Here is a 22,104-nt window from a genome sequence, read left to right on the forward strand (position 1 = left end):
CCAAGGCCAGAACTGAACCCAGCTCCCTGGTGCTGTGAGGCAGACGTGTTAACCAGGAGCCATGCAGTTTCTTGTCAATGGTTATCTCCAGGATGTTGACCATGCTGACCTCACTGAATATCAAGGGGAAATGGTTAGATTCTGTGTCAATGGAATTGACCATTGCTTGGCACTTACGAACATTACTTGCCATTTATTTGCCCAAGGCTGAATATTATCCAGCTCTTGCTGCATATGGACGTGGGCTGCTTCAGGATCTGAAGAATCCCAAATGGTGCTGAACATTGTGCAACCATCAGGGACCATCCCCACTTCTGATGGGCACATGTGTAGCCAGCAAGTGAAAAAACAGTAATTACTTCCATTGCGGAGTAGGATGCCAACATTCATCAAGGGGTAGGATGTGGGTGGCGGAGATCTGGGTGAGCTGGACTTACAGATGGAGGTCAGAAGCGGATGATACCACTAAAGTAGAGGTTTGTGTTCCTGACTATAGATAGTCACCACTTCCTAACATGTTGCTTGAGCAACTCTGTCAGGGGGGTATTAAATTAAAATCCTTAGATTTAGAGGGATGTTAAAACACTCGCTTTGCAGAACCAATTTCCCACGCATTTATGAAACAATTCAAGTCTTGCCTGAATAGAGAGTCCGGTTCCTAACAAAAACAACTGGACATCTGCAGCATAGATGGACAGAGCTTATATTTTCATAACATTACAGAGAAGGATTCTCCATTCTAATCTATTCGCTCTGCAGGGTGCATTAGTTCCAATTTCTATCGGAGATGACTACATATTTCCAGAATCCCAGCTATAAGCAAAGTCAGACACATTTTCTGCCCTTGTCACCTCTACACACACAAGTCAGAAAAATAACAATCAGCTGTTTTAACAATTCCTTTTAAAAAATATGAAAAAAAGTGTAAAGTGGTCTGTCCAAGTTCAGCATCGAGATACTCAAACTGTTTAAAAGCAAGTTACTGTGAACGCTGAAATCTGAAACGCAAAGAGAAATTGCTGGAAAATCTCAGCAGGTCTGGAAGCCGGTTTCTGTGGCTATGACTCATTTTTCATTCCCTCATCCTGCAGTATAAATATCTCCCACTTTCTATGCCTATTAGCTTTGATACAGGGTCAGCTGAACTCGAAACATCACCTCTTTTCTCTCCTTACGGATGTTGCCAGGCCTGCTGAGATTTTCCAGCGTTTTTTTCTCCTTTTGGTACTCAAATTGTTTGTTTGCAGGATTCCTTGGCATATGTGAACACACATCTGAAATGAGCGATTATTTTGTTGAGCGAAACCTGTTACAGGAAATTTGTCATAGCTTTGGGGATCATGTTGTAAGGTCGAGAATAATGAGCAACAAATTTTACTCCATTGTAGTTTGTGCAAGATCCTAACCCTGTGGAAGAAAATCTCATGGTTCACATTAGTTGTTACTCGTTAGCTTTCAGGTAAAACATATATCCAATTGTATAAACTAAATCATTCTTCGTTATCTGGTTTACTGCTGATAAACAACCAAATAGCCTGCCTCAAAGCTTTATTATGGGGTGGCATGGTGACAGTGGTTAGCACTGCTGCCTCACAGAGATCCAGGTTCGATGCCCAGCTTGGCTCACTGTCTGCGTGGAGTTTGCATGTTCTCCGTGTCTGCGTGGGTTTCCTCCCACACTCCAAAATGTGCTGGTTGGGTGGATTGGTCGTGCTAAACTGACCTTGAGTGTCAGGGGGACTAGCTGGGCTAAATGCATGGCGAATAGGGCCTGGGTGGGATTGTGGTTGGTGCAGGTCTGATGGGCTGAGTGGCCTCCTTCTGCACTGTAGGATTCTGTGATTGACGACGACAGTTCAAAAATGTCATTAGAAGGGCTAGAGATATGTTGAAAATTCCACCAAATAGCTCTGTGACCCAAACTACTGAAACGTAAGTAGTGAATTAGCGATAACAGCTTGTGCCAATTGAGTATACATCAGAGGCTGCCATCTACACAGAGGTACAGTCAAAATCTGTATTTGTCCCTCACATTATGCAGAATACATCCTAAAGCAAGGGTAGCATAAACAACTTGGCTGACAAAATATGCTGTTCGTCTCTCAGCCATCACTTTAATCAATAATTAATTGACATTTCTTCCCTAACAGAACTCGGTGGTAATCAAAAAGTTTGTTTTCTAAACTCTAGCCAAAGATTTGAAAAGTTTCCGAACAGAAAAATAGAACTGAGTTTACACTGTGTTCAGATTTTGAATACATTATACTTCAAAAAAGTAACAACTTTGACTGTGAATTGCTGCTTTAATTTTTGAGTGCAGAATTCATTGCAGCATGGGGTAATGCAGCCATTATTTTGACTGCAACTGGTATCGCAGCATGTGTCAAGAAAAGATAAAGGGCAAGAATGGACAAGCTTCAGACGCAGCTGGAAAACTCTGCTGCAGCCATTAGTGCATAGGTAATACTTGATTTCAGATCCATTCTTCGAACAAGGCAGCATGCAGCCTTTTAGGTGTCTTTCATTGCAAAGCCTGCAGACTTTTAGTCAAGTAGGCATGAGATACATTTATGTAGCTTTGGTATTGCCGCATTTGAGAGGCAGCCGGTAGATAGATCCATCAAGGCTCCATTAGCTGTAAGAGTCCTTGTAGAATTTTAATAAAACCTTGTGCCACCAGCAATAGGGACATTCAATTATTACACAACCTGGATTTGTTAATTCACATACATGCAGCAAGTCTTCCGGGACTGTTCATTTTTATTCTGTCTCACTTCTTACCAAGTTAATTCATTGCATTTTATGGAATAAATAATACACTTTCCCTTAGTCATTTATGAATTATTCAGCAAATTCAACACAGAATTGATTAAGTGAAGGGCTTTTACAATCTGTTAAGTATGGCATATTAAAGTTTGTAAATCACAAACTGTCTTAGTCACCAGGCATAGAGATCGGAGATTGCGATGATATCATTTTGAGCACTGACTTACTTCCTCTTTTCTATTATCCATTCTTATTTGTGTTCAAATGCAGCAGGCAAGGTGAAAACTTACATCCACCAACGATCACTCACTTCAGAATAAAGCAAATGATTGCTTCCTACATTGGATATCCAAATAAATAGTTTATGATTTGGTTGATGATCTGAATTTCCTTGGTTAACCTGTTGACCACTCTGTAAATTTAACTGTTTTCAGAGGTGAAAAATCTCAGCAAGTTATCTGCAACAAGAATACATAATAGAACAAGTGACATTCTGGCTCAGCAGAATTCACTCCCCATGAGCTTTACCTCTAACTAATCAGGTCAGGAGTTGAAGCCTCAAAATTGCAACAATGAGGTGGATTTTAATTTTTATCACTGGGTAAAGAACTGACAATAGCAGATCATTCACTCAGTTTCCAATTCAACCAACCTAAAGCTTGTTGGTCACTGATTATACATCCGATCTGTGTACTGGGTTAACAGAGTAAGAAGTCTCACAACACCAGGTTTAAGTCCAACCACTTTATTTGATAGTAATCCCACAAGCTTTCAGAAATGGTGTTCCTTCGTCAGGTGTGTTAAGGAATGCCATTTCCGAAAGCTTGTGATATTACTATCAAATAAAGTGGTTGGACTTAAACCTGGTGTTGTGAGACTTCTTACTGTGTGTACCCCGGTCCAATGCCAGCATCTCTACCTACTGAGTTAACCACACGTTGGTAGAAGTTAAAATTGTTCCAGTTGCACCCACAGTTTAAGAAAAACTACCTCCTCACCTTTCGTTTCAGAGGTAAGAGTTATTTAAAATGAACATTTGTTGTTCCATCTATTTTGCATTTGGAATATATTACTGGCCAAACATTTGCAGAGGTTGGGTATCTCACGCAACGCCTGGTTTCGCTCAACTTGCTCCTGAAACCTTCAGATCCAGAGCTTCTGTCCACAAGGTTGCTGGGAGTGCAGGCTGAGGTAACAAGGTTTGAGAGAGTCTGGTTAACATCAAGACAAAAAGTCTTCTTACCCAGTGAGATTTAGGAATTGGGAAATGAAAGGCTGGGAACGAAGGTGAATTAAAATGGGTGAATTTGACGTCAGATCAGGTGGTGATGGTGTTCTGTTGCAGGAAAACTGGGTTGCTGTGTCAACACGCACCTCAACACGTGTGCTGCAATATGGAGCTACGGAGAGTGATGGCAGAGATCCAAGTTTCCTTCCATCATATAGCTGATTTGGAATCTCTCCCACTCTTGGGGTGATAGTGGCTAGCAATGCTGCCCCACAGTGCCAGGGACTCTGGTCTCAGATGACTGTCTGTGTGGACTTTGCATGTTTTCCTCATGTCTGCATGGGTTTCCTCCCACCGTCCAAAGATGTGCTGGTTAGATGGATAGGCCATGATAAATTGCCTCTTACTGTCCCAAGATATGTAGATTCAGAGTAAAAGCATACGTTTATGGAATGGGGTAGGCCTGAGTAAAACACCCAGTTGGTGCTGGGCTGAATGGCCTCCTTCTGTACTTTTGGGATTCTATAAAAGTAGATGTTCACAAAAAAGCTTTTTTATATTTTCCATTCAGAAAACAAAGCTCCCACTATTCAACCCACACACTTATGTGGCATTGCAGATGCTTAGTGTACAGTAGGATGTTCTGCATTATAAAACCCAAAACAATAACCAGTACAATCAGTTGAACTTGACTAGGGTCAGTGATACTTAATACCTGTAAAGTAAACAGAAGATACTTGGTAATAAAAACAAAATATGGTGGTAGCTGGAATCCGAAACAAACAGCAAATGCTGGTCTGATAGTGTCCGTGGGGAGAGAACAGAGCCAATGGGTGATCCTTCAGAAATACATGGTATAGAACCATAGAGAATCGTAGAACCATAGAACCCTACAGTGCAGAAAGAGGCCCTTCGGCCCATCGAGTCTGCACCAACCACAATCCCACCCAGGCCCTCCCCCCATATCCCTACATATTTTACCTGCTAATCCCTCTAACCTAAGCATCCTAGTACACTAAGGGACAATTTCAGCACAGCCAATCAACCTAACCCACAAATCTTTGGAGTGGGGGAGGAAACCTGAGCACCCGGAGGAAACCCATGCAGACACGAGAAGAATGTGCAATCTCCACACAGACAGTGACCCTAGCCGGGAATCGAACACAAGTCCCTGGAGCTGTGAATCAGCAGTGCTAACCACTGTGCTACCATGCCTATTAAACGGTAATTAATAGTGAGGGTGCTACATGCACAGATAGTAGATTTGGGGTTAGAATCCCAGCCTCATTTATAATGCAGAGATCAACCATCTCAGTAAATGTTTACACGATTTCATTTAAACCATCAGAAAGTAGATTAAACACTATTTATGTCCAATAATTCTTTCCACTGCAAGCCAAAAGCTGGAATGCCGTGGAATATATATGGGCCATAGCGCACACATTGCCTAATCAATTTGTTACATTTGCAGTGAACATGATCTGGCCTTTTGTTCTGTCGGTGCGTTTCTTCCTCCCCTCAGAACGTTTCCAACAGTAGCTGAAACCTGAATGCACTGCCCACCCCCCCCCCACCCACCTCCCCTTTAAGAGGATGAGTAGGCTTGAAGAAATGTAAATCACACTATCTGGTAGAAAAAGACCCTGGAAACAACGGTGCAAAGCCATTCAGGAATATTTAAATGTATTTAAATTGATGGAAATCAGGTCCATGCCTCCACTGGGCATGAACCTGAGCACATTGCCGCTGAGGGTTGGGGAGATCCCATTGTGGCCCTCTCAGGAGAGTTAGCAGCCAAAACGGGATTTGTGCCCACGGTGAATGGTCCAAGGAAATCATGGCCATTGAGATTTATGCCCGAGATGGATATGGTGAGACCGCAGTCTACACTGACAATAATCCATCAAACTCAGTGAAGAAATTCTAAACTCAGAGTGAAAGGCTATTCCATTGGAGTTTGTTTCTCCAACCACATGGGATTCCATATTCCACTGCGATTCAAACACCACATGCGGGGCAGCACGAGGGCACAGTACCTCATTGCACCAAGGACCCAAGTTCAATTCCCGACCTGGGAGTTTGCATGTTCTCCCCGTATCTGCGTGGGTTTCTTCCGGCTGCTCTGGTTTCCTCCCACAGTCCGAAAGATCTGCTAGTTAGGTGGATTGGCCTTGCTAAATTACATAAGAACATAAGAACATAAGAACATAAGAAATAGGAGCAGGAGTAGGCCATCTAGCCCTTAGTGCCCAGGGAACTAGCTAGGGTAAATGCATGGGGTTGTGGGGATGGGGCCTGAGTGGGGTTGTGGTCAGTGCAGACTCGTTGGGCTGAATGGCCTCCCTCTTAATTATTTATTTGTCACAAGTAAGGCTTACATTAACACTGCAATGAAATTAGCGAAATTCGTCTAGTTCCCACATTCCCGTGCCTGTTCAGGTCAATGCATCTGACCAACACGTTTTTCAGAATGTGGAAGGAAACTGGAGCACCCAGAGGAAACCCATGCAGACATGGGGAGAACGTGCAAACTCCACACAGACAGTGACCCAAACTAGCAATCGAACCCAGGTTCCTGGTGCTGTGAAGCAGCAGCGCTAACCACTTTTGCACGGTAAGATTCTATGATTCACATCGCCTTAACCACATTGTCGGGAAATCAAGTGTGATTGAAGATGTTGAATTTCGAAACCCTGTTAGAATTGAAGGAATAACACAGACCAAGGTTAAGAAAGCGTAGTGGTGAATATTTCACTCTTATTTTGTACCATGTAATGGAATGAAAGTGAATCTCATTTCATTTCTTACGATGCCGAGGTGTCACCAGGCATTTTTGAAAATATGATTTTAACCTTCAACTGACTGGAAATTTTTCAACCCGAGTTGAGACGGGGCAAGACGATGACAGTCCAAGGTGAAGGTGAGAAACCAACCAATCACCCTCAGCAGAGCGAGAGACAGAGACATTTCTTATGTCTTAGGAAGGGACAAAGTGCAAAGTATTGGTTGAAACAAAGGCTGCCACAGACAGACTCACACAAATGCTCCTGGAGATACACAATGGGTGGAATCTTTTTTTGGCTAGGCTGCAGCAACTGCAGAAATTTCAGAAAGGTTTCCCTCAGAGGAAACAAGCTGAAAGTTATGTTCGCTCCCTCTCTGACTCTTTGAATTAATTACCTGCTTCAGAAGGCAACTTTTCCAGATATCAACCAGTGAGTCAAGATCTCAATAATTGTGACAGCAACATCTGATTACGTTCAAGAAGAAGTCTGACAACACCAGGTTCAAGTCCAACCGATTTATTCGATAGTAAACTCACAAGCTTTCAAGGTTTCCCTCTTTGTCAGGTGAATGGCGAAGGGAGAAACCCCAAAAGCTTGTGAGTTTACGATCAAATAAATCAGTTGGACTTGAACCTGGTGTTGTCAGACTTCTTATTGTGTTTACCCCAGTCCAACGCCAGCATCTCCACATCATGCATTCAAGAAACCAGCCAATACAAATTGACTGCAATGTTCAAACATCTACACCTCCAGGACAATCAAATGACGCTTAACCTAACAAACATTTTTCTAACTTGTTTCATTAAAATCTAACTTCCCTGATTTCTAACACCTAACTAAACTAAAAACCTTCTGCCCTTAACTTGGTCTATATCCCTCGATTCCCTCCCTATTCATGCATCCATCCAGATGCCTCTTAAATAGGAAAGGGATAGCTTGATCTTGGGATTGGACATAGCTCGGCACAACATTGAGGGCCTGTACTGTGCTGTAATGTTCTATGTTCTAAATATTATAAATATGCCTGCTTCCACCACCTCTAGTAGCACGTCCCTGGCACTCACCGCTCTCTGCGTGAAAAACTGTCCTCACACATCTCCCTTAAGCTTTCTTCCTCTCGCCTTGAACCTGTGCCCCTATTTTGTTTAGACATGGCTGACTACTTTTTCCTCAAAACTAGCATTGCTTTTCAATCAAGGATAACAATGTTATGGTTCAAGTCAGAAACTCCAGGTGTTTTATGAAGCCTGTCTGGATCATAAGTTTTTACATCTTGAATTTGGCTGGGATAAGCACATGTTTCACTTCAGGTATAACTCAAATAACCCACTATGGAGCTTTTATCAAATAAAATGTATTTAAGTATATAGTTGACATGTATGAAAAAAAGAGCAATAACTTTTATCAATTAACAAACAAAACCAAAACAACTAAGATAATGTACAATCCTTAAATGTATCTAAAATATTCCAATCGGACAAAATGTTTAAAACAAGTTCAACACAGCAAAGACTAATACACACGTAATACTGGAAATGAGCCCTTTGGTTGGACAATTGAAAACTCTTAATCTTGGGAGATCCAGCAACCCCCCCCACCCCCCCCGTCTTGATTCACCCAGCACAGCTTCCCAAAACACCAGACACTATCTGATTCAACCATAAACAGCAGATTTTCCGCTTAGAGAAGGGAAGAAACCTTGCTTCCAGTTAACAAACTTTCCAAAACCAGGGGGAGAGAGAGAGAGACACTTCTTTTCAGGTTGATGCCCTTTTTAAAATTAAGTAAAACAGCAACTCAAAACTGAAAACAAAAGAGAGCTCCTGTTACCTGACTTGCCAGCCAGTTTCTCCTAACAACGTAGAGTCATAAACATCCCCATGAAAATAAACAAACCCCCTGTTTAAGCAGCAAAAAGACATCCCCAAACAAGCTGGTGCAATATTGAAAAATGCAACTGAAGCCAAAAGGCTTCATTACAACTGCAAAAACTTGAAGTGGAAAATAAATCTCAAAGATACACTAACATCACAATATGCAAGCATTTAATTCCTCATTCCCACCTTTGGTCCCTAGTTTTCTTTCCCACACTCCATTCTTGAAGGCATCAACTCCAGCACCATCAGTAATTCAGCATGATATCCAAGCTCAGTATTGTTCTGAGCTGATAGCAAACATGTAGCAGTGGGCAGATGGATCTCAACAGTGAGAAGCTGTAACTACAATTCCCTTTGTTTAGGGTGGTTGTAGTGCCCAGAGCTCATAGGGTCTCATGGAGCTTAACGACTTTCACATTTGAATCATTCATTGGGGAAGTGTGTTGAGACATTGCAGTGTCATAAAATGTTGCTCCAAATCTCCTGCTCGCCGGGTCATCAGGGACGTGTGATGCTTGCTGGGGTCCCTCAGATGTCACAGCAGACTGACCTTCACAGGAACTGCTCAGGAAGTTTCAACTTCCAGTGGAAAATTCTACTGCTCCCTCACACGCTCCACAAATCTGACACTAAGCTAGAGTCAGAAGTTGCAGGCAGTTAAGCAGTATTTGCTTGGGTAGTTACCCAGGAAATGTTAGGAGGATTAATCTTAGTCAAATACCTAGTAACTACAGAGCTGTCCTCCCAAATCACTCCCACTGACCCACCCCCAAACAAATACCCAACTAAGCCCTGGCCTGACTAGCCTTTGATCTGACTACCAGTTTCAACCTGAACCTACCTACTGTTAAACACACCGAATTACCAAACTCTCCACAAAGCATCTTACCCACATACCCATCTCATTCACCTACCACCTCACCCACCTGCCAACCGTACCTGGTCATTTCACCCAAGCTCATTTACCTTATCCACCTACTCACCTCATTCACCCATTCACTAACATTCACGCTGCACATGCAAATTTACGACACAGCAGGCATGAAAAAGGAGGCATGTCCTGCCTTCCCCTGACTCAGAGGGTTGCTGCACTCTGCATTTCGGGGAAAGGCAGGCTTGAAGGTCCAACGAGAAATGTGAAGGAGGGTCGAGGCAGTGCAAAGTTCGAGCAGAGTAGCAATCCAATGATGATTGTGTTCCTTGGAAATTCCACTTGAGTAAATGAGCCCGGGGCTCAGTCACTTAAGATTCCTTGATTTGTCTAAATCTTTAAGGTGTCCAGGGGCGTGTTAAGTGCTCGTCAAAATTAACAGACATATTCAGGTTAGAATTTTCTTGCACAATGTCATTTAAAGACTAAATATCAAAGGCGCTGTGGATGCTCATTCTTCAATGTGAAATTACACTGTACCACCCAGCAAGAATTAAACTGTACCATTTGTATTGCTGAGATCTAAGCCCTCAGCAAGCCAACAGGAAAAACAATTAACAGCCCAGATACAACTATATTGTCACACTACTCCACCAGTAATCACTTTAATTGGTGCGCATTGTGTGTATAATAATTGTGGTTCCAGGAAAAAAATGCCCAGCTCTCAGCTCTGCAATCTTGTCGCTTTGCAAAAATGTCAAATGTGATGCTGAACATACATCAGCCACGATGATGGGCTGACAAATTAGCAAGCTGAATCCCTTTGTTTCCGACCAAAAGTCCTCTTCGTTCCTCCTTAATTATATTACAACGATGAAATATTTCACTGTTGTGGACCTGGTCCGATAACGGCTTCTCTCTTCATTAGCATTCTTGATAAAGATGAGGAAGCACGTTGCCTGTTTTTGTTCAGTCAGTAATAGGCATTTTCCTGGCTTCCTTTTATTCCCTTTTGTTGGTGTTGTTGAGACAAGGTCAAGGGTGGGGAGACAGCACAATCCATCATTCCTTTAGCCAAGGGGATGCCAGTTTTTGTTTACAGGCTTCAGGCAAATAGTTATGGGGAGGAACATTGCCACTATTCATCTTTATTGTCCCCCAGAGACTCACCGTGCTGATGATTATAAGGTAGGTGCCATGTGGTTGAAGGCCCTCTGGAAAGCTATTTGCGCAATTCAATGAATAACATTCATAGTTTTTTTGCCATTATGTAAGCAAGGATTAATATCTTGCACAGAGGGACTGCAGGCAGAGAATTTAAATATTAATGTTGGGCTGCAATGTTTCTACAAAGAATCCGACTCACTATAAATTATATTTATTACAGAAGTAATAACTGAAGGAAGTGATGGAAACATAATGTAGCCATAAGTCTAAATTGCCTATCATTACCATATACGTTATAGACTGGGTAAACAGTTTACTAACCAGCTTTGGAGTGTAATTGGCCCAGCAAATTTGCATGCCAATTTTTTTACTCTGCCTGACCCTCTCGACAGAAACTCAGGATTGTTCAGACTATATTTGGTCATTTTCTGGTCTCAGTGTTCCTTTTATTCGATTGGAGATTAAAACATTAGCGATATTTTCCAAGTTGACAGGGAAACAAATACTGATGGGGTGAAAAATCAGCTACGTATTTCCTCGGGACCCATTTCACATCACTGGCATGGGCCAATTTCACCCTCATTATATTTAAGCCAAGACTAAATTATATTGAAGTGGGGAGATCAGTCGCTGTGCACGGGGGATGCGATGGCCTAGTGGTATTATTGCCAGGTTATTCATCCAGAAACTCAGCGAATGTTCTGGGGGATCTGAATTTGAATCCCGCCAAGGCAGATGGTGGAATCTGAATTCAGATAAAAAACATCTGGAATGAAGAATTTGCTGATGACTATGAAACCATTGTTGATTGTCACAAAAACCCATCTAATGTCCTTTAGGGAAGGAAATCTGCTGTTCTTACCCAGCCTGGCCTACATGTGACTCTAGACCCACAGTAAAGTGGTTGACACTCAAGCATCATCCAAGGGCAAGTAAGGATGGGCGATAAACGCTGGTCAATGCAATGAATAAACAAAAGGACATCTCAGGTGTAAATCATGTCCAAAACTCAATGCAGTATTCTTGCGATTAAAAGTAACATATGGAAGTTTTACTAACATTCATAGTAAATAACACCCTACTCCCCTTATTTTGGATGCAGCCCAATGTAGAGCTATGAAACCAAATGCTTGGACAAACAGTGTAAATTTCAGCATCCTGACAGCCTATTCAAGGTGGGGAGAATGAAATAACAGAATCTAAGGAATCTAATGCTCAGGCCTTTCCTTCCCTCAAGCAGCAATTGTTTCACGAGACCATGACAGGAACAGCATTCTCCCTGGGGAATCTGTAAATCGGAGATACTCGACCTCATTTCTTGACTATTATTTTTAATTTCCGATCAACCAATCCCAATTTTTCTCTCCGAGTCCAGAGTAACCATTTAAATCACCACTATTGAATTTTCGTGGTAGCTCACTCAACACAAACCTGCTGATAAATGCAGCTCAAACAAAAGTCAACATCAATCATAAACTTCCTTTTAAGAAAAACATAAAAATAAATTGTTCTTTGCTGCCAAATGCTAGTGAATGCAATTTGATTTAAGATAAGGAGTGTACATCTAAGGTACGAAAATAAGTACATGCGGAATAAAAAAAACAGAAAGGAAAAAGGATTTCATTTGCACAACATCTTTCATATCCCCAGGGTACCCCTTAACAACTCACAGCCAATTAAATACCATTGAAGGGTAGTCACTGTTGCGCTGTACACAAATACAATAGCAAGTCCTACCATGTGAAACTGAGCTTTATATCAAAAAATTATGATTGGAAACTCCAATTTGATTTTTTAAAGGCGAAAGCTACTTTCCAGTGTGTGGAATCACAGTAAAGGATTTTACTGTGCACGTTTGCATCACAGTACTTTCTGCATTCCAAAACTATTGAAATGTAGCCAACCTATCTGTAAACCCACACCGGGAACAAGTGCTCTAAAGAGATGAATGGCGCCCCCCCCCCCCTTCCTATCCCATTAGTAAAGCATCCAGACATTCATCTGGGTGCTCAACTAGGGGGAGACAAACCACGAGACTTGGGTGGCACAGTGGTTAGCATTGCTGCCTCACAGCACCAGGGACCCAGTTTCGATTCTCGGCTTGGGTCACTGGGTGTGTGGAAATTGCACGTTCTCCAGGGTCTGCATGGGTTTTCTCCAGGTGCTCCGGTTTCCTCCCACAGTCCAAAGATGTGGGGGTTAGATGCATTGGCCACTCCCTCAGAGTACCCAAACAGGCGCCAGAGTGTGGCAAATTGCCCCTCAGTGTCGCAGGATGTGTAGGTTAGAGGAATTAGTAGGGTAAGTATGTGGGGTTATGGGGATAGGGCCTAGATGGGACTGTTGTCGGTGCAGACCCAAAAGACCTCCATCTGCACTGTAGGGATTCTATGATTCTATTCTATGAGCACTTAGACAATGGGAGTCAGACCAATTCCCAGTCATGAACTAACCAAGGTTATTGGACTACAGTAGCAATGACCATATTTGTGGCATTGAGCAGTTGGAGAGGAAGGCCATGTTACAAGACAATCCTGTGTGTGTTTAAACACCTCTGTTCTCTGCAGGACAGAATAAGCAACTGAGAGGCTGAAGGATAAGGCCGTGAGTGGGTTCCTTGCCTCTCTCTCTATCTGTCCAACTTATAAGTGCTCCATCAGGCTGTATTCTCAGCCCCCTATTATACTCCTTATACACCTATGACTGTGGCCAAATTCCCCTCCAATTCGATTTTCAGATTTGCTGATGACACCACTATAGTGCGACAGATCTCAAACAATGAGACGGAGTGCAGGAATGAGGTAGAGAATCTGGTGCGGTGACAATAATCTCTCCCTCAATGTCAACAAAATGAAGGAGTTTATAATCAACTTCAGGAAATGTTGAGAAGAAAATGCCTGTCTCCATCAACAGGGATGAAGTAGAAAAGGTCGGGAGCTTCAGGTTTTTAGGTGTCCAGGTCACCAACAACTTGAGTTGATATCCCCATGCCTCTACTTTCTCAGAAGACTAAAGAAATTTGGCAAGTCAGCTACAACTCACACCAACTTTTATATATGTACCATAGAAAGCATTCTTTCTGGTTGCATCACAGCTTGGTATGGGCTCCTGCTCTGCCCAAGACCGCAAGAAGCTACAAAAGGTAGTAGTCCAATCCATCATGCAAACCAGCCTCCCATCCGTTGACTCTGTCTACGCTTCCTGCTGCCTTGGCAAAGCAGCCAGCATAGTTAAGGACCCAACGCACCCTGGACATTCTCTCTTCCACCTTCTTCCTTTGGGAAAAAGATACAAAAGTCTGAGGTCACGTACCAACCGACTCAAGAACAGCTTCTTCCCTGCTGCTGTCAGACTTTTGAATGGACTTACCTTGTATTAAGTTGATCTTTCTCTACACCCTAGCTATGACTGTAACACTACATTCTGCACTCTCTCCTTTCCTTCCCTTTGAATGGTATGCTGTGTACAGCATGCAAGAAACAATACTTTTCACTTGTATGTTAATACATGTGACAATAATAAACCAAATCAAAGTTGAACCCTGTTGATTTTGACTATTCAAGCAACACAGCTTTTGAGAGGAACTTAACCCAGCTCTGTTGTCCCTGAGAACATCTACGTCATCCATGTACTAGAAGGGTCTGTGGGATATCATTAGGTGAGCAAATGGGGCAGGAAGGAGACAGGTGAGGTCAGCTAGAATAGTGGCAAGAGATGGACTTGGCTCAGTTGAGGCTCATGTTCATTAGCAATGGATGGAAACCCATCAAGCGATAGATTTGACTTTTGGAGAGTGGGAGAGACGTTTAATGTCTGAAGCAGCAGTGGGCAAGAAGAAAATTCTGAAAACAATGAAAATCTCTTTCCTGAATGTTACTGGCCTATTAATCAATCATTTACAGTGCAAGGCACTAAAATAAACCACATTAATGAATCAGCCTGCTGTGGACATTCAACCCCTGATGCTGGAAAACAATTATTTTATTCATAGCATGCTGAAAAACACTAGATAGTGAAGATCCAGCAAACATTTATGCCTCATCAGTTACACAAGTAGGCAAGTTTCTCAGCAATTATCAGTGACAGCTCACAGTCCAGAGAAACAATTCCAAGTAATTGGAGATCCCAGTTACAGATGCTGTAATGATGCCAATTCAGTTCAACACTGCTTAGCAACATCACACGGGTATATTGCTATACATTCCAGATATCAGATAGCTGCCCAGCACAATGCTATTTGCTTAATTATTAATTTCCTGAACACTGTTTTACATAATGCGTCCCTGGAAATGAACAAACTATTCACTACATCTTTAGTCATGGAAAATGTACAATTTCTCGGCTGGGCTAATTGTGTGCATGTCCTGGTGCCCCTATTTACATCAGAACCATTGATAAGTGGACTAATTAAGCAGATAAAGCCCAAACTTTCAGAAAATGGGCACCACTGGTGTAGACTGTCCTTCAACACTGGAAATTGATAATCACTCATGGACCAATATTGGTTATGTCCACATTACTTTGCTGCAGTTTATGAAATGGGAAATTACAACAAAAGGGGAGGATACACAACAGAGCGGTTCCAAACGTGAAACATAATTGAAAATAAGATGAGGGGTCTCCTTACTTTTGACTTTGCAACAAACAGGTGCAAGGTCACTGAAGCCATTACAGGAAACCAACACACTCTCAAAGGCAACTAGTGATGGACAATATAGGGGTGGTACGATAGTACAGTGGTTAGCACTGTTGCCTCACAGTGTCAGAGACCCGGGTCCAATTCCCAGCTTGGGTCACGGTCAGTGTGGAGTTTGCACATTCACCCTGTGTCTGCATGGGTTTCCTCTGGGTGCTCTGGTTTCTTCCCACAGTCTGAAAGACGTGCTGGTTAGGGTGCATTGGCCATGCTAAATTCTCCCTCAGTGTATCCAAACAGGCGGCGAAGTGTGGCGGCTGGGAGATTTTCACAGTAACTTCATTGTAGTGTTAATGGAAGCCGACTTGTGACAATAATAAACTTTAAAAAAATGAAAACTTATAAATGCTGGTCTAGCCAACAATGCCCACACCCCAGGGATGAATAAAAAATAACCAGTGACCATAAAAACTACATCAGCAGTCTTCAGCTACTCAGTTCCAAAAGACAGGCTGCTATTGTGTTCTTTGTCAATCCGTGATAGGGATACCGTCACCTCTTTTAGAAGAAGTATAGCTAAAACTTACAGTTGAAACCATCTCCATCCTCACCCACACCTTCTTGGGCAACCTACCCTACCGCTCACAACCTATTTGGGAAGGTAACTTCTTAAAAAATCTCATAGCTAGAGTCATGTTAGACAAAGGTGTTTGTATGTATGGGGGGTTGATGCTTCAATTCCAGCTATTATTCTATTATGCTTAGAGAGGGTTATGGTATGAAGAGTAAATAGATGTGTGGCCACTTGCCTGAGGGCCTGGCTTTTCCTCAGGAAAGCCCAGTTTTAACTGGAAACCAAAGCATTTGGAGACAGGACACTGAACTCTGAATTGTTCTCAACTCTGCCAGGAGAAGCTGGACAGGACAATGGAGTTGCAAAGATGCAAGATACAGTCCAGATAATCAGGGAACTGGGATAGAAAGAATCTCTTAAGATGACTGAAGTTAAGACAGAGACTAAAGTGTCATTCAGAAGAATTCAAGGAAGATTAAACAAATTGTTCTGACTTAAAGAGACAATCACAGTAGCTAAACTTAAAGTGGGACAGCAGACTTTGGTGGCAAATGGAGTGCTTGAGGTCATTTTAATACCGTCTGGGGATTGAGAGTTAAAGTAACTGTGAACAGTTTGCACAGCAGTCAAAACAAAGACATTGTAAAGGGGTTGGTGTAAAATTCTGGACTGAATTCACTGTCAAAAGTAAAGTGGAATTTGTATTTTAAACTGTCACTTGGAAAACCTTGTCTGGATTTTGGAATGCAAACTGCTGCAGGGAAAATGTAACTAATTGAATCATGGAATCACTACAGTGCAGAAAGAAGCCATTCGGCTCATCCAGTCTGCATCAACTCCCTGAAGAGCATCTTTGCCAGATCTACTACCCCCCACCTTATCCCTGTAACCCTGGCATTGACCACAGCTAATTTATCGAATCTGCACACCTTTTGACTGGAGGAGGAAATTGGAGCACTGCGGGGGAAACATACACAGAAACCGGGAGAATGTGCAAACTCCAAATAGTCAGTACCCAAGGCTGGAATTGAACCCACGTCCTGGCACAGTGCTAACTACCGTGTCACCATGAGGGATTTTAAAGCATGTTTTTGGAAGTGGGGTTAAGAAACTCTCATGTGACAATCATTTGGGGAGATTCTGAGGGGAGAAACACAAACTAAGAGAAGTGCGTATTTGACCACAGTCATCTTGTGAATTTAAAAGAAACCCTGTGTGAATGAGATCATTGTATTTTAAGATGTACTTTATAATTCATGTTAATCCTAAAACCTGTATATAATTGTCAAGCTAAAGAGGGAGTAAAGATGTACAGTATTATAATCCAGTTTTCACATGTTTCGCAATTATTTTTCTTGCTGTTGAAACTAATTAATGGTCTTGTGACTCTGTTCCTCAAACATTTTATAAGAACAGTTATGCCAGGGTTCCATGCTGGATCTTCCCATCCAGTTATAGCATCAACTGGGATCATAACACACCCTAATTGCCCTCAAACTGAACGGATTGTTCGGGCATTTCAGAGTCAACCACATTGCTGTGGATCTGGGGTCACATGTAGGTCAGACCAGGTAAGGATGGCAGATTTCTTTATCTTAAGGACATTATGAACTCGACTGGTTTATGGAACAATGACAGTTATCAACATCATCACTACTAAGAGTGGCATTGTTACATTCCCATTTTGAACTCATGGGCTCTATTTTACCATTTTGATTCTAAATGCTGGGCAGACTTGAAACTGGGAGTATTTCAGATCCGCCATTTAGATCCATTCTCAGTGCATCCCCCCCCCCAACCCCACTTTCCCCCTCCCCCCATACATGCTCTGCCTGAAAATATATCAGCAATTCCAAATCACACTGCATAAGCCTGTGGGCGGGGCTTAACAAACGTGCCCAAAACCCTGCAGCTCCGATCAGCGCTTCCAACTGCGCACGCGCAGGGGAAAAAAATGATAGACTGCTGCTCCCTTGCCACATTGCTCCCAGGCTGGATAATAGTCCCCCCTGGCCGTCAGACATTGTCCCACCCCTCCAACATTACTGACCCCCTTTATCCCCCCACCACCCAGACTGATTGCAGGCCCCTCTCCCCCCTCCCCCAATCTCAAGCAGAGTGATCTACCCCCCACTGATCTCAGACAGAGTGGCAGCAGACCCCTCTCTTTCTCCAACCCCTCAACCAACCGATCTCAAGCCAAGAGCTGTTGGACGCTCGGCACTTACTTCCTTACTAACTGGAGCGCCCGAATCGGACTTCCATGGAGCATGTCTGTATCATGCCGATTCTAGATAAGTAAACATGATGGTAAAGTGGGAAATGTGGGTAAAGTTGGGTGTGCAGCCCATTAAGTCAATTTAAATATATGCGTCCGTTTTGAGCTAGGTCCCAGACCATTTTTGGGCCTTGGTAAAGGGGGAACAGGCATGGAGGCAGGCGGGGATTGCACTACTCGCCTCACGTCCGACTTTATCAAGTTTTCACGCCTGAAAACAGGTGCAACGCAATGGTAAAATCTGGCCCCAAGCCTCCACAGCATTAGCCTGGGCCTCTGGATTACTAGCCCAGTGACATTACCACCACAACATCAACTGCCCGACTATTAGATTGAAGGTCTTATATAAACAAACCTAAGTTGCTATTGTTATGAGTTGAGACTTTAAATTACTGGTCAAGTACCATAAGCACTAAGTTACTGTAACCTGTAAGTAGCAGTGATGGAGTGCTGTGGCACACGGTGTCAACACAGTACACATTACTGTTGTGTTATTCACTGGGGGAAAAGGTAAAAAAGACTACAAAACAGAACAAGGCCATCACTTGTCACCAAGTTATGCAAGAGAATGTTCTGTGCCATATTTTCAGTGCACATTATCCATCATGTTTTTCGATGCTGCCTTTGGCTTCAGAGGATCTACCATTGTATTTCAGTCAATCTCCTGAGATACTCGAGTTAATAGAGTCACACTCACCAGTTAAAAGCGAGTGAAGTACAATTATTTCCTTCCAAAACATTTGCTGCAGTTTGAGTCTCAAAGACCTGGAAAAAGGAAAAAAAAACCATCAGCAAAGGTTGTGACTAATAATTTAAGCAAACAGCGCAAAATAAAACGTGTTTGGAATGGGCATATATAAATTACAGGAGAAAACAACGATCAGAAATTATTCTGGAGAAAACAGACAGTCACAAAAATACTCATCCCTCTATTTTAGTTTCACTGATTACATTCTGAATAATTTTACCATTGAAACACACAATTCCTAATGAACAAGCTTATTTTCCTTACTTTAAAATCATTTTGTTTCCTGCTGTGCTGATCAACTATCGCTTCATCAAGTATTTGAAATGCAGTGAAGGCATCTTCACTGCAACACTGGGCTGAGTTCAATGAATGATAAAGTCACCATCATCCCAGGTGACCATGGGCTGCTCTCCCCTTTGAGGGGGGAGGGCTAACTGGTGTTGATTTAACCCGAGGATCACCACACCTCAGGTGGAGGGCAAGGTTGAGAAGATAGGAACTTCATGAATAACCTCAGCTGGCAGGGGAATTGAACCCACACTAGCGGTACTGCTAACCAGCTTTCTAACCAACTGAGCTAAACAGACTCCCGATAAGGAACGGATGGGATCTGCACAAACAGCTTTGTTTGGAAACTATGGGCACAATTTTCCATACAGCACGCCACATGTTTCATCATGTTGGAGGTGGCCTGTCATTAGCTAGCAGTGGGATCAGAAGCTGTCCACAGCGTTTCCAGGTCTACACTGCAGGGATACTGTGGGATTTAACGGTGGTTTGCCCAGTTAAAAGGTTTGATTTTACTGTATTGCTGCTGAATGTAACTAATTATGCTTTGCTTTAAAGCTAATTTAAGTTAATCTGGCCACATTTTAAAACTCAGCTTGGATTTCTGAGTTCAGCATGGAACCAGCCTCCCACCCATTGACTCTATCTACACTTGGCAAAGCAGCCAGCATAATCAAGGATCCCATGCACCCCGGACATTCTCTCTTTCACCTTCTTCCTTCGAGAAAAAGATACAAAAGTCTGAGGTCCCGTACCGACCGACTCAAGAACAGCTTCTTCCCTGCTGCTGTCAGACTTTTGAATGGACCTACCTTGCATTAAGTTGATCTTTCTCTACACCCTAGCTATGACTGTAATACTACATTCTGCACCCTCTCCTCTCCTTCTCTATGAACGGTATGCTTTGTCTGTGTAGTGCGCAAGAAACAATACTTTTCACTGTAGGTTAATGCATGTGACAATAATAAATCGAATCAAAAATTGGCGACATTCTTTGAAAGTACAATACAAGTTAAACACGATTTCATAGTCACACAGCTGTGAATTGTGTATGACGCTAAGATACAGTCTGTACCAGTAATTTCACAACACAAGAGATTCAGTTATATTGTAGATGCAGATCGATGTTTAGAACATAGAACATTACAGCGCAGAACAGGCCCTTCGGCCCACGATGTTGCGCCGACCAGTTAAAAAACAATGACCCTCTAACCTAAACCAAACCCTTACCATCCATAAACCTATCCACGGATCTCTTAAACGCCCCCAAACTAGGCGCATTTACAACTGCAGCAGGCAGGGCATTCCAATCCCTCACCACCCTCTGGGTAAAGAACCTACCCCTGACATCCGTCCTATATCTACCACCCCTTAATTTAAAGCTATGCCCCCTCGTGCTAGCTTTAGTTTAGTTAGTTCAATCCAGACTATTTTTTTGGAGTTTTTTGACCAGCACAATGCTGGCTGCCTTTTGCTGCTTTCGCTATTTCTCTCTCTTAAGGAATCCACATTTGGCTTTCTGGAAAATGCTAATTATTAAGAACACTTAATAAAGAAGCTTCTATTTCAAACCAGTTGTTTGTCTATTTGAAAGGAATGATCAGATCCTACAGATACCCATAGCAAGATCACCATGGTGGGACCAGACATTTCCAGCCAATTTTTCAAAAAGCATACAAAAAAAAACAGGAGATTAATATTCAAATCATCTTCACCCCAACCTTATCAAGGGCTGTAAATGCTCGCTGAGCCAGTGACACTCAGACCCAGTAACCCAATAGGGAAAAGCAATTTGGATCAGTATCTTTATTTTCTAGTTTTTACTGTTTGTTTTTCCTCCCTTTCCTCACAGGAATTTTAAAAACGATGAGATTGAGATGAGGAGAATTTCCTTCTCCGAGGTGATACTTAGTGTTTGAAATTATCTTCCACAGAAAGCAGCGAAGACTGGGACACAGATATGTTCTGGGTTGATTTAGACAGATTTTCAATCAATAATTGGAGTGGGGGGAGGGTATGGGGGAGTGGGGGGGGGGGAGTGGAGTGGGGTGGGGGGCATCAAGGATAACAATTACACATTTGTTACAACAACTTCAGATTATTTGCTCTACCCCACCTCGGCTCCCTTTGTCTTCATTCTATTTTATTTAATTTTTTACTATTCTCAACCTTTTATTTCTTTCTTTATTTTCTTTCTTCATTTTTCTTTCCCCTACTTCATCGGCTCAAAAAAGACAGTAGGACTAAGGGGCACAGTCTCAAGATAAAGGGGGGGGTGCAGTTTAGAACGGAGTTGAGGAGGAACTTCTTCACTCAAAGGGTGGTGAATCTCTGGAATTCTCTGCCTGTTGAAGTGGTGGAGGCTACCTCGCTAAATATTTTTAAGACGCGGGTTGATGGGTTTTTGATAAGAGAGGGGATTAAGGGTTATGGGGAGAGGGCGGGAAAGTGGAACTGAGCCACGACAGATCAGCCATGATCTTATTGAATGGCGGGGCAGGCTCGAAGGGCTAGTTGGCCTATTCCTGCTCCTATTTCTTATGTTCTTATGTTCTTATCCCTCCCTTTACTTTTTCTTCCCCTTTTCTACATTCTACCTCTGTCCCATTCCCCCCCCTTCCCCAACATCTCCATCTGGCACATTTTATAACTTGTCACCGTTTGGCCATTCACATCTTTTATTCTCTCTGTGGACAGCTATTAGCAGTCTTTTCCCCTGGTTTCTGTGGCTATGACTCATCTTTCACTGTTCCCCCCCTGCAGTATAAACATCTCTCACTTTCTTTGCCTTTTAGCTTTGACAAAGGGTCATTTGGACTCGAAACATCAGCTCTTTCCATTCCTTACAGTTGTTACCAGACCTGCTGAGATTGTCTAGTGTTTTC

General features: G+C 42.6%; 1 protein-coding gene across 3 annotated transcripts in view; it reads right to left on the reverse strand.

The window, feature by feature from the left end:
- The window catches only part of LOC145344395 (leucine-rich repeat-containing protein 4C-like), a 1,050,741-nt gene that overhangs the window by 630,754 nt on the left and 397,883 nt on the right, over window positions 1–22,104 (reverse strand). For all 3 annotated transcript variants that reach the window (XM_080191523.1, XM_080191521.1, XM_080191522.1), the window contains exon 3: window positions 18,881–18,948. The gene's annotated coding sequence lies outside the window, so the exon portion shown is untranslated. The remainder of the gene's footprint in view (window positions 1–18,880; window positions 18,949–22,104) is intronic.

Source organism: Carcharhinus amblyrhynchos, chromosome 6, assembly GCF_965287045.1.
Source record: "Carcharhinus amblyrhynchos chromosome 6, sCarAmb.v2.hapA, whole genome shotgun sequence".
In the NCBI taxonomy this organism is placed as follows: Eukaryota; Metazoa; Chordata; class Chondrichthyes; order Carcharhiniformes; family Carcharhinidae; genus Carcharhinus; species Carcharhinus amblyrhynchos.